This window comes from Arachis stenosperma, chromosome 4 (assembly GCF_014773155.1).
Source record: "Arachis stenosperma cultivar V10309 chromosome 4, arast.V10309.gnm1.PFL2, whole genome shotgun sequence".
In the NCBI taxonomy this organism is placed as follows: Eukaryota; Viridiplantae; Streptophyta; class Magnoliopsida; order Fabales; family Fabaceae; genus Arachis; species Arachis stenosperma.
In genome coordinates this window covers 94157859-94171308 of record NC_080380.1, presented here as the reverse complement: position 1 = coordinate 94171308, position 13450 = coordinate 94157859, and the positions used below count along the sequence as shown (strand labels likewise).

General features: G+C 37.3%; 1 non-coding gene across 1 annotated transcript; it reads left to right on the top strand.

The window, feature by feature from the left end:
- Nucleotides 1-385: 385 nt before the first annotated feature.
- On the top strand, nt 386-493 carry LOC130978007 (small nucleolar RNA R71). Its single transcript, XR_009085671.1, has one exon. It is a non-coding gene; the product is annotated as a small nucleolar RNA R71 (small nucleolar RNA).
- The last annotated feature ends 12957 nt before the right edge of the window (nt 494-13450 follow it).

The window sequence follows — 13450 nt, the reverse complement described above, 5'->3', positions numbered from 1 at the left end:
TGTAATTCACCTCTTCTATTGAAGGGTTCTCAGGATCATAAGCTTCTTCTTCAGATGAAGCATCCTTAGTACTGCCTGGTGCAGCTTGCATTCCAGACAGACTTTGAGAGATCATATTGACTTGCTGAGTCAATATTTTGTTTTGAGCCAATATGGCATTCAGAGTATCAATCTCAAGAACTCCTTTCTTCTGATTCATCCCATTGTTCACAGAATTCCTTTCAGAAGTGTACATGAATTGGTTATTTGCAACCATTTCAATGAGTTCTTGAGCTTCTGCAGGCGTCTTCTTCAGATGAAGAGATTCTCCAGCAGAGCTATCCAATGACATCTTGGACAGTTCAGACAGACCATCATAGAAGATACCTATGATGCTCCATTCAGAAAGCATGTTAGAAGGACACCTTCTGATCAATTGTTTGTATCTTTCCCAAGCTTCATAGAGGGATTCACCTTCCTTCTGTCTGAAGGTTTGGACTTCCACTCTAAGCTTACTCAATTTTGAGGTGGAAAGAACTTTGCGAAGAAGGCATTGACTAGCTTTTCCCAAGAGTTCAGGCTTTCTTTAGGTTATGAGTCTAACCATATCCTAGCTCTGTCTCTTGCAGCAAAAGGGAATAGCATAAGTCTGTAGACCTCAGGGTCAACCCTATTAGTCTTGACAGTGTCACAGATTTGCAAGAACTCAGCTAAAAACTGATGAGGATCTTCCAATGGAAGTCCATGGAACTTGCAATTCTGTTGCATCAGAGAAACTAATTGAGGCTTAAGCTCAAAGTTGTTTGCTCCAATGGCAGGGATAGAGATGCTTCTCCCATAGAAGTCGGGAGTAGGTGCAGTAAAGTCACCCAGCACCTTCCTTGCATTGTTGGCATTGTTGTTGTTTTCGGCTGCCATGGGTTCTTCTTCTTTGAAGATTTCTGTTAGGTCCTCTACAGAGAGTTGTGCCTTAGCTTCTCTTAGCTTTCGCTTCAAGGTCCTTTCAGGTTCAGGGTCAGCCTCAACAAGAATGCTTTTGTCTTTGCTCCTGCTCATATGAAAGAGAAGAGAACAAGAAAATATGGAATCCTCTATGTCACAGTATAGAGATTCCTTGAGGTGTCAGAGGAAAAGAAAAATAGAAGGAAGAGGTAGAAGAATTCGAACTTATCAAGAAAGATGGAGTTCGAATTGTGTATTAAGGAGGAGTGTTAGTCCATAAATAGAAGGATGTGAGAAGAGGGGAAGAAATTTTTGAAAATAAAGTAAAAGATTTTTAAAAAGATTTTGAAAAATTGATTGATGATTTTCGAAAACTAAAAGTGGGAAAGAAATCAAGTGATTTTTGAAAAAGATTTTGAAATTAGAAATCAAAAAGATATGATTGAAAACTATTTTGAAAAAGATGTGAGAAAAATATATGATTGAAAAGATATAGTTTTAAAAAGATATGGTTGAGAAGATATGATTTGAAAAACAATTTAAAAAGATTTGATTTTAAAAATTAATGACTTGGCTAACAAGAAAAGATATGATTCAAACATTAAACCTTTCTCAACAGAAAAGGCAACATACTTGAATTGTTGAATCAAATCATTAATTGATAGCAAGTATTTTTGAAAATGGAAAGAAATTGATTTTGAAAAAGATTTGATTGAAAAGATATGATTTGAAAAAGATTTGATTTTGAAAAATTTTGAAAACCTGAAAAAAATTTGAATTAAAAACAGAATCTTCCCTCTTGTGCCATCCTGGCGTTAAACGCCCAGAATGGTATCCATTCTGGCGTTTAACGCCCAAAACACTACCCTTTTGGGCGTTAAACGCCCAACCAGGCACCCTGGCTGGCGTTTAAACGCCAGTTTGCCTTCTTCAATGGGCGTTTTAAACGCCAAGCTTTTTCTGTGTAATTCCTCTGCTGTATGTTCTGAATCTTCAATTCTCTATATTATTGACTTGAAAAGACACAAATTAAAAAAAATTTGAATTTTTAATAATCAAAATGTAACTAAAATCAAATAACAATGCATGCAAGACACCAAACTTAGCAGTTTGTATACCATTGACACTAACAAAATGAGAATGCATATGAAAAACAACAAAACACTCAAGACAAGAGAATTTAAAGATCAGAACAAGGAAATCATCAAGAATAACTTGAAGATTAATGAAGACACATTAATGAATGCAAGAAGAATAGAAACATGCAATTGACACCAAACTTAAAATGAGACACTAGACTCAACAAGAAACATGAGAATATTTTTGGTTTTTATGATTTTGTAATTTTTTTGGATTTTTTGAAAATTAAGTGGAAAAGAAAATGAAGATATCAAAATTCTTAATGAAAATTCCAGGAATCATGCAATGTTAGTCTAAAGCTTCAGTCTAAAGAAATTAGACATGGCTAGCCAAGCTTCAGCAGGACATTGCATTCAAGAGCTAAATTGATGAGAATCAATCAGCTTTGGTGATGATAAGAACATCACCTTGAAACACTAGAATTCATTCTTAAGAACTCTGGAAAAAAATACCTAAGCTAAGCAACAAGATGAACCGTCAGTTGTCCATACTCGAAACAATCCCCGGCAACGGCGCCAAAAACTTGGTGCACGAAATTGTGATCTCTAATTTTCACAACTTAAACAGGCCCCGGTAATGGCTCCAAAAACTTGGTGCTCAATACCATGGTCTAAACATAATTTCACAACTTCGCACAACTAACCAGCAAGTGCACTGGGTCGTCCAAGTAATAAACCTTACGCGAGTAAAGGTCGATCCCACGGAGATTGTTGGTATGAAGCAAGCTATGGTCATCTTGTAAATCTCAGTCAGGCAGATTCAAATGGTTATGGATGATTGATGACAAGTCATCATATACCCATTTTTCAAGCTAATTTTACTTGTTTTTTTAGTCTTTATGCACTTTCTTGCATCCTAAGTAAGTGATTTGGAGTGAAAATGCATAACTTCTTTAAATCAAACAACCACCATGAAATTAATGTTAACTCATGAGGTTTAAGCTAAATTTAATTGATTTTTAATTGATTTATAAGCCTTGTGAATTTAGTGATACTTGGAGTGGTTATTTTGGTTGATTGTAGGTGAAGAAAAGAAGAAAATGGAAAGCGTGGCCTAAGAAAGCGTGGCCCAAGGAGAAGAAAACGTGGTCAAAGGAAGGAGAGGTGTGGCGTATGAAGGAGGAAAGCAAGCATTGCCCTCCACAAGGGCACACTGCCCTCTAGGAGGGCAACATAAGGGAACAAGGCTTGGAAGGCAACTCTGCCCTGCCCACGACAAGGGCAGAGCACAAAATGGTGCCTTGGATCAAAGGAAGGAAAAACCTTGCCCTGCCCTCCACAAGGGCAGTATCGGGCTCTCCAAAAGGAAAAATTCAAAGAAAAAGCCCACCATTGCTTACCACAAGAGTCGAACACGGAACCACGAGGAAACAAGAAACTAAGTCTCACTTTGGTGCCAAGAATATCAAAGAAAAGAAGTAGCGTGTGCGTCACTCAAGGATCGAACACGGGGCTTCAATTTGGAAACACTGCCCTGCCCTCCGCGAAGGCAGGGCAGCATTTTGTTGTGGCGCACCAAGGCACCATTCTGGCGCACCAAGGAGGCTTCGGCAGCATCAATCTGGCGCACAGGCATCAAGAATGGCGCACCAGAAATTTCTGCCCTGCCCTCCGCGAGGGCAGGGCAGCATCCTGCAGCATCACACACCAAGCACGCAAGCACCAACACGCACCATTTTCTGCCCTGCCCTCCACAAGGGCAGGGCAGCCTCCTGGAAGCCAATTTTTCATGGGCCAAAAATTGAATTAAAAATCCAATTTAATTCAATTCTTCACCAAATCAAAAGCCCATCCAAATCCCAAGATCCAAGAGTAGAAAGTGTATAAATAGGAGTTAATTTGATGTAATTAGGACTTTTTTACCTTTCACCTTTTACTTGACTTTTGAATTTGGCACTTTCTTTGGAGCTTTGAATTTTGCAACTTCTCTTGGTGACTTCACTGAGATTTCAGAGAATTGGGGAGGAGAATTGATCTCTCTTCTTCCTCATTCTTGCTTGGGCATTTTTACTTTTCTTGTTTTGAGTTTTGGGTGTGAAGAATTGAGGAAATTCTGTCTCAATCTCCATTCAAAATCTCTTTGATTTCATTTCTGCATAATTGAATTAAAACACATTTCCTTTACTGCTTCTTCTTCAATTTCTTGTTAATTGGTTTGTGACCTTGGATCTGGGAAGGCAATTGAGATCTAGGCTTAGCTACCTAGTCTCTGGAGTCCTGAGGTCTCAATTTACTCTTGGTTCTTCTGTGAACCTTTGCTGCATTTAATTTCCTTTTGTTTGAGTTCTAATTGCTTCTAATTCAATTTCTGTTCTATTGATTGTTGCAATTCAATTTCTCTTGCTTAAATTCTGAAATCCCTGTCCTCAAATCCCTTTTACATTCAAGCAATTTATATTCCTTGCAATTTAAGTTACTGCAATTTACATTTCTTGCACTTTAAGTTTCAGTCATTTACTTTCTTGTTCTTTAAGATTCAGCACGTTTACTTTCCTGCCCTTTAATTTACTGCAATTCTCCCTTCCCCCTTTACATTTTCTGTCATTTACTTTCTGCTAAATACAAACCACTCAACCAATATTTGATTCGCTTGACTAAATCAACCACTAAACTAAAATTGCTCAATCCTTCAATCCTTGTGGGATCGACCTCACTCATGTGAGTTATTATTACTTGATGCGACCCGGTACACTTGCCGGTGAGTTTTGTGTCGGATCGTTTTCCGCACATCAATGATTTATGAATAAAGCATGAAATAAAGATAGAGATACTTATGTAATTCATTGGTGAGGATTTCAGATAAGCGAATGGAGATGCTTTGTCCCTTCCGTCTCTCTGCTTTCCTACTGTCTTCATCCAATCCTTCTTACTCCTTTCCATGGCAAGCTGTATGTTGGGCATCACCATTGTCAGTGGCTACAATCCCGTCCTCTCAGTGAAAATGTTCAACGCACCTTGTCACGGCACGGCTAATCATCTGTCGATTCTCAATCAGGTTGGAATAGAATCCATTGATTCTTTTGCGTCTGTCACTAATGCCCAGCCTTCAGGAGTTTGAAGCTGGTCACAGTCATTCAATCATTGAATCCTACTCAGAATACCACAGACAAGGTTTAGACCTTCCAGATTCTCTTGAATGCCGCCATCAATTCTAGCTTATACCACGAAGATTCTGATTAAGGAATCCAAGAGATAAACATTCAAGCCTTGTTTGCTTGTAGAACGGGAGTGGTTGTCAGGCACGCGTTCATAAGTGAGAATAATGATGAGCGTCACATAATCATCACATTCATCAAGTTCTTGAGTGCGAATGAATATCTTGGAATAAGAACAAGTTGAATTGAATAGAAGAACAATAGTAATTGCATTAATACTCGAGGTACAGCAGAGCTCCACACCTTAATCTATGGTGTGTAGAAACTCCACCGTTGAAAATACATAAGAACAAGGTCTAGGCATGGCTGTGAGGCCAACCTCCCAATAATCTAAGAACTAGACGTCCAAAGATGATCCTAAGATCGAAAATGATCAAAAGATGTAAAATACAATAGCAAAAGGTTCTATTTGTAGAGAACTAGTAGCCTAGGGTTTACAGAAATGAGTAAATGACATAAAAATCTACTTTCGGGCCCACTTGGTGTGTGCTTGGGCTGAGCATTGAAGCTTTCATGTGTAGAGACTTTTCTTGGAGTTAAACGCCAGCTTTTGTGCCAGTTTGGGCGTTTAACTCCCATTCTTGTGCCAGTTCCGGCGTTTAACGCTGAGCAGTTTTGAGCTGATTTGGAACGCCAGTTTGGGCCATCAAATCTCGGGCAAAGTATAAACTATTATACATTTCTGGAAAGCCCAGGATGTCTACTTTCCAACGCCGTTGAAAGCGCGCCAATTGGGCTTCTGTAGCTCTAGAAAATCCACTTCGAGTGTAGGGAGGTCAGAATCCAACAGCATTTGCAGTCCTTTTCAGTCTCTGAATCAGATTTTTGCTCAAGTCCCTCAATTTCAGCTAGAAAATACCTGAAATCACAGAAAAACACACAAACTCATAGTTAAGTCCAGAAAAGTGAATTTTAACTAAAAACTAATAAAAATATAATAAAAACTAACTAAAACATACTAAAAACATACTAAAAACAATGCCAAAAAGCGTATAAATTATCTGCTCATCAGTCCTCCAACGGCGCTACTGCACGTGAGCTGGAAGAACTCGTCCTCGTCGTTCTATCGCCGGTGAAGCTAGGAGCCATTGCGTCGCCGTCGGGGAATCAGAACCGCAAGAGAGAGGGACCTCGTTGAGCTGCTGGAGGCTGCACTGCCATGCCGCTGGCTGCAGAGAAGCCGCACTGACATTGCCACTACTCTGCCGCCGCCGCTGCCAGAGTTTTTGGTCACTGGATATAGCGTTGTTGTCACCGAGACCACCGCCGGGGTTGCTGCTGCTTGATTTAATCATTCTTTCTTTGTTACGGTAAGCGTTTTCGTTCCGGAACCTTTGAAAATCAATATTCTGTTATGTTCAGTTAGGGATTCTAAGGTTTTGGTAATATAGGGTCGAGAACTGGTTATTGCGAGTCGCGATTGAAGTTGCCGCTATTGCGGGCCAGGAGAAAAAGAATTTTTGTGTCGCATTGTTATGTCGCGATCGAGGTAGGGGCATTTTCCTTAAACTTATTTTATTCTAAAGAATTGTTATAAATCGATATTGATACAAATAATATATTTTTGGTGATTGTGTGAGTCTTATGGATTGAACTGAGTTTTGGATAAATGATTGATTTATTGATTGATTAAATTGATTTTTGAATTGTGATATAATGATTATTGAGCATTTGAACGCGTATTGATAATTAAGGTTGAATTATTGTAGTTTATTGGGTTGGTTGTTCGAATTCTAGGTTTTTGTTGATTTCCTTGAGTTGAGTTGGAGCTATTGAGATAATGATTTACTGGAAATGATTTGAATGACCGAGAGGTGTTGGTTTGGTTGTTGGGACCTTCAAAGGGTGGCAAAGTCCAAATTTTGGAATGAGATGCTGCCAAAATTTTTATAAAACTCTGAGACTTTGTTTGAAGCGTTATTTAAAAGAAAATTTGATTTAAGAATCATATTATTTGATTTCGATTTATTACGAAAAGAATCATGTTTTTAGTTCGATTTATTGAGAAAAGAATTATGTTTTGAGTATGATTTATTAAGAAAAGTATTATATTTTGAGTTTAATTTATTGAGAAATAGGACTTTGTTTTGAGTTTGATTTATTAATAAAAGAATTATGATTTGAGTTTGGTTTATTAAGAAAGAATTTTGTTTTGAGTTTAGTTCATTAAGAAAATGATTATGTTCTGAACTCAATTTCATATGAAAAGAACTATGTCCTGAGTTTGATTATTGAATTCCATTTTTAGATATTTTGGTGAATTTACAGTATTTGAATTTGATTAGAAAAGAAGGATTAAATGTAATAAGAGATGTAATGATAATGATCATGATAAGGAGAGATATTGATGATTAAGTACGATTATGATTATGAATGAAGTGAAATAAGATTGAGGATGAAATTAATATAAATGGAGTTTGATTGAAGTATAATTGCCTGTGTAGGTACCGTGGTGTGATTCAACTTGCTCTGGGTTATGGTTTGAGTTTACATGGGTATATGCAGTGGTTCGCCCCCCATTTGCTCCTGGTTGAGAATGATATATGATTTAAAACTTTATTTGAGTCTTGAATTTCCCTGGGTAGATGTAGTGGGTTGGCTCCACTTACTCCAGTTGAGATTCGAGATTCTATTGACCCTTCGTCACAAGATGTGGCCAGACACTTATACCTTTCCAGACGTTCCTCCTTGAAGATGTGAAATTCCTCTTGGTAGATGCGTGCACGTTGGGACAATCCAGGGTTAGCTACCGAACATGTCGGGTTTGACTGTATAACCGATAGATGAGCTCATTGGCCATACGGCAGACATGCATCATTTGCATCTATGTGCATTGTTTGGGTGTGCATATTATACTTGGTTTGCCTTTGTGAATAATTTTTCTTAACTGCTAATTGCTATACTTTCTGTAATTGCTCTTGATTGTGTTTGAATTGCATTACTTATGATTGTGACTGTTGGTTCGGATTATGGTGGTTGAAGTGGGATTTGATTTTGTGTTGGGTCGAAGGCCGTGATGTGATATCGTTTTGGGACGGAGTCCGTGATTTGGTTATGTTTGATGAAATTGCTCCTTTGGTATATGTAGTGAAAGGTTACGAGATATTGTGTTTAATTGGAGTTTTTATAAATTCAAAATATGCATTTAGATTTTCGGTAATTAACTAATGATTTTTGAAAAGGTTTGGCTTTTTGGATGATTAACAGTTGGTTTTCAAAAAGATTCATAAGACAAGCGATGATCACTGCAATCGAAAAACAGTTTTCATTTAATATTCTCTTATGACAATTCTTAAAACCCCTCTAATGAGAACTAGCGAGGATGATGTTCTCACCCCACCCCCTACAGGTTTTCTTTTTCAGTACGGACGAAGAGTTTAAGGAGTTTCTTTCGAGCATCAGATTGTATTCTATATTAATGTATATACAATTATAGTTTTCCCTCACCTTTTTTATTATATTTTGTAAGAGGGATAGGTGTTGTAATAATATGTATGTATATATATTTGTAAGTTACTTGTATAAGAAGTTTTGTATGTATATATTTATATATATGCTTGTTTGATTGAATCAAAAAGTACTTTCCGGTTTTTCAAAGAAAACGATGACATGATTTCGAGTTTAAGACTCACATCTTATTATTAAATATAAGGAAGTTCCCGTAACATTCTCACTATCAGAGCGGTGTAGCCGAAAGCGTGACATTCTGACAGTAAAGGTGTTACAAGATACTACCTATGGTGTATTAAGTCGAGTTACCATATGTGGTCAACATTTTTATCTGGTTGCTGTAATCACAAAACAAATTAATCATCATTAATAAATTTGAATATAGTTGTTTACAGAGGATGAATGTCACCTTTACAGTAATGTCAAATGTTGTCTGATTGAGGTTCTCTCTCTCTCTCTCTCTCTCTCTCTCTCTCTCTCTCTCTCTCTCTCTCTCTCTCTCTCCATGTGTGTGTATGTGTGATGAGATGGTTAGGAAGTGAATTGTGTGACAAACTTCTAAGCTGTCTATTTGAGGTGGTTAGGAACTGAATTGTGTGACAAACTTTTAAGCTGTCCTAAATAGATTAGGTTGTGGAACTGAATTGTGTGACAAACTTCTAAGCTGCTCTAAATAGACTAGGTTGTACGTGGGAGGAAAGGTTGGAATTTTTTATTGTTTCTTTCAAAATTTATTGTCACCTGATTATTGGTTTAAGGGTTGTCTTATAATGAACATTAAAATAATCATGGCATGGTTTGTGGTTTTCTTTAAGAAAATTTTTTAGATGTTATAAGAATAAATGTGAGTTTAATTAACAATAGTTTACTGGTATGTAATTGCCATTAATAAACCTGACCAAAGTCATTGGTGTATTTGATTTGATCAATATGACTGGATGAATCGAAGGACACTTGAAGAGCTGAAGTTATAATCAAAAAGACTCTTGGGGTTGTGTAAGGATGATGAAGACTCACTATCATTAGGCAATAATCTAATACTCTAATTAGATGAGGATATCAAAGACTGCTTTTTAGGCACAAATACTCTAATGACCTTTGTTTTTTGACTTTAATTTTTTCTTTTTTCTTTCTATCCTTTCTTGGAGTGTAGCTTATCACAATTCTTTTTTTTTTTGGCACGATAAATAAATAAGTTGCCATTGATGAATTTGAAACATAATTGAAAAGATATTTTAAAAAATAACTACCTTGAACATTTGTAAAGATTATCGATGAATTTGATTAAATTACCATATAAAAGATTTAATTATTTATTGTTATTTATACTTTTATATAATGGAAATATAATATAGATAGTTAGTGTATAAATTTTCCTTTTTAACATATTATTTATCATATATAATTTATAAAAAAATTCATTTTGTTTATTGATAAACCACTATTTTATGGTTTATCTTATACTCAATTGAGTAGTTTTTATCAACTCTTTACTCACTTATTCATACAAATCGCATGTTTTACATTTTCCTTCCTGATTTTGTGCTATGATTGAAAACATGCTTCTTTGATCTTATATTTGCTTATTATTAATCCTCTCTTATGATCATTAGATGCCTTGATATGTGTGTTAAGTGCTTTCAGATATTATAGAGCAAGAATGACTTGGAGGATGGAAAGGAAGCATGCAAAAGTGGAAGGAATATAAGAAGTTGGAGAAATTGCAAAGCTGTCAGCCTGACCCTCTCGCACTAAAACGACCATAACTTGAGCTACAGAGGTCCAAATGACGCGGTTTCAGTTGCGTTGGAAAGCTAACGTCTGGGGCTTCGATTTGATATATAATATGCCATAGTGGCTCTGACGCTAGGTGACGCGACCGCGTGCTCCATGCGGCCGCGTCGCAGTGACAAAAAACCAGCGTGGCAGATTTCTTCTCCAGCGATTTTTGGGCTGTTTTCGACACAGTTTTCGGCCCAGAAAACTCAGATTAGAGGCTATAAAGTAGAGGAATTGCATCCATTCAGATCATGCACTCATAAATTCACTTTTCATAGTTTTAGATGTAGTTTTTAATGAGAGAGGTTCTCTGCTCTCTCTCTTAGGATTAGGATTTAGGATTTCTCTTAGTTTTACGAGTGACTCTCAATCACAGGTTCTTTATTTTTATTGAATTTATGAACTCTTCCATGTTACAGATTACTCTTTTAAATTAATGTTATTTGAGGTATTTCAGTTTAATATTGCTTTCTTTTATTTACATGATTATTACTTCCCATCTAAAAGCATTTTTATTCCAGCAGCTTCAATTTCCTTTCCTTTTGGTCTTGGTTAAATAATTGGTAACTCTATAGTTATCAAACTCATTATTGATTGAAAATTGGATTTCTTCATTTCATTAATTCATATTCCAATAACTCTAGCCTTTCCCAAGGAAAGACTAGAACTTGAGGATTTGAATTAATTCATCCATTTAACTTACCTTCATAGTTAGAGGTTAACAAGGTGGGAGAAGAATCCAATTCTCTTCATAATTGATAAGGATAACTAGGATAGGACCTCCAGTCTTTATACCTTGCCAAGAGTTTATTTTACTGTTAATTTATTTTACTTGTTATTTAAATATGCTTGTACCCATTGCCCAAATTCCAAAAACCCCAATTTTACCTTTTTTATAGCCAATAATAAGAATATACCTCCCTGCAATTCCTTGAGAAGACGACCCGAGGTTTAAATACTCGGTTATCAATTTTAAAGGGGTTTGTACGAAGGGATTTCTGTTGGTTTAGAAACTATATCTACAACGCGACTAGTTTTGTAAAATTCTTCACTAGCAAAAATTCCAACGTCAAAATGGCGCCGTTGCCGGAAAATTGCAAACGTGTACCTTATTATTGGTTATTGTAAATATTTTTCTCAAAAAATATATATATATTTTTCTTTTACTTGTTTATTTGTTTCTCCTTTTTCCCCCTTATTTCTGATAACTACTATGAATTCTCACCCCTCTCGCTTTGAGTTTGGTTCTAACTTTGTTGAAGGAAATAGAAACCACACCAGGAATATGCATCAAGGTCAGACCAATCAAGGATGGATGGAGCCAAGAGGATCTAATCAACCCTTTAGGCAACAACACCATCCTAGATATCGTGGACAAAGACCAGGCTACAATGCATCCCAAGCTGATAGATATGGTGGACCACCTTGTAGCTACCAACAAGCCCCACCCTATGCTCAGAGATCATCCTTTCAACACAACCTCAACCCGCCACACTCACAAGCCCCTTTCCACCATTCACCTCCATATGACCCTAATCCTTATTCACCACACCAACCACCATATGAACCATACACAGAACCACCACCTCAATATACACCATCTCCATATCATTATCAAGATGAACCACCTTCCTACCATGAACCCTTTCTCCCAATAATTGAACCCTCCTATCCACCCCAAATCTCCTTGGAAAAAGTAATTGCTGATCTAAACTCTACTATACAAGCTCTCGCCGCCCAAATCGGATTACCAAATCCCTTCAACAATCAACCCTCAAGCTCTAGTACACTTCCTTTTCAACCACAGAATGATCTATCCATCCCATCACCACCATCCATGGAAGAGCACCCACATCCATCAATCCAAGAGCAACATGATCCCACTGATACTATTGACATAGAACAAGAGAGAAGGGATCATCTTCGCGAATCCATACTTCATAAGGAGCTAGAGGAGGCACTAAGGGTGAAGGTAGTAGACACCCTTGAAGTTGACAGCACGGTTGAAGAACTAGTGAAAGAAGACAACAAGGAGGATCTTATACTTAAAGGTAAAGAAATAGTTGGAAGGAAAATCATTGAGGACGAATATGATTGCATACTTAAATACCTGGATCAAGAAAGAAATTGATTACCTTTCCAACGTTCGGACATTCAAAGAACCCCCATGGTTTCATGTGGGAAATCTACTGAAGAATGTAGCAGGAAGGAGAAATTAGGCACTCCGGTGGATAGTGAGCAGCACGATTTGATATTGGAACAAATGGAGGAAGCCGAAATTATTAAAGAAGAAGAGGAGGCAGTGGTTGAAGACTTAGGAGATGCTGAACCTCCATGGAAAAATCAAGACATAGAACCTCCTTTCAAGACGGTTGCATTTGATGTTGAGGAGGGTGTACAACCTCCAAGGCATATCATAGTTGAAGACTTGGAAGAGGTTGATCAAGAGATGGAGATTCAAGAAGAAGAAGCACAACCTCCCATGCCCTTGGTGAGCAATGAAGAAAAGATTGAATTGGAAGGGAGCTACAAAGAGAAAGAGGTTTTAATTGAAGAAGCTTGCAAAGAGGTGGTAATTTTCAGAGAAGAGCACAAGGGAGTGGAGCTTGCAATTTCATTAAAAATACCTCCCCCTAAGTCGCCATCATCCTTCACAACATTCAAGTGGGTAAAATTCATATCCCTTAGCTTTCTAATTCCACTTGAATATGGGCTACTGGAGACGGATGGTCAACTTAGAGCTCTTTGTAACATTAAGAGTAAGCGGAAGATGGCCAGTGGTAAGAATTGTCCTACAAGGTTCATTATGGTTGGAAGCTTTAAGTTTAAATGCAAAGGTTGGTATAGAGCTCAACTGAATGGGTCTAGGAAGCTGTTTGGTCGCTGCAGTGAGAATTCAGATCACCTTTCATCCGATTGGAAAAATGCAGATCAAGACAAAAACGGGTGTAAAGGTAAAGTTTGGGATCCTAGAATCTGTTCTGACATTTGTCACCCCGGGAGCCT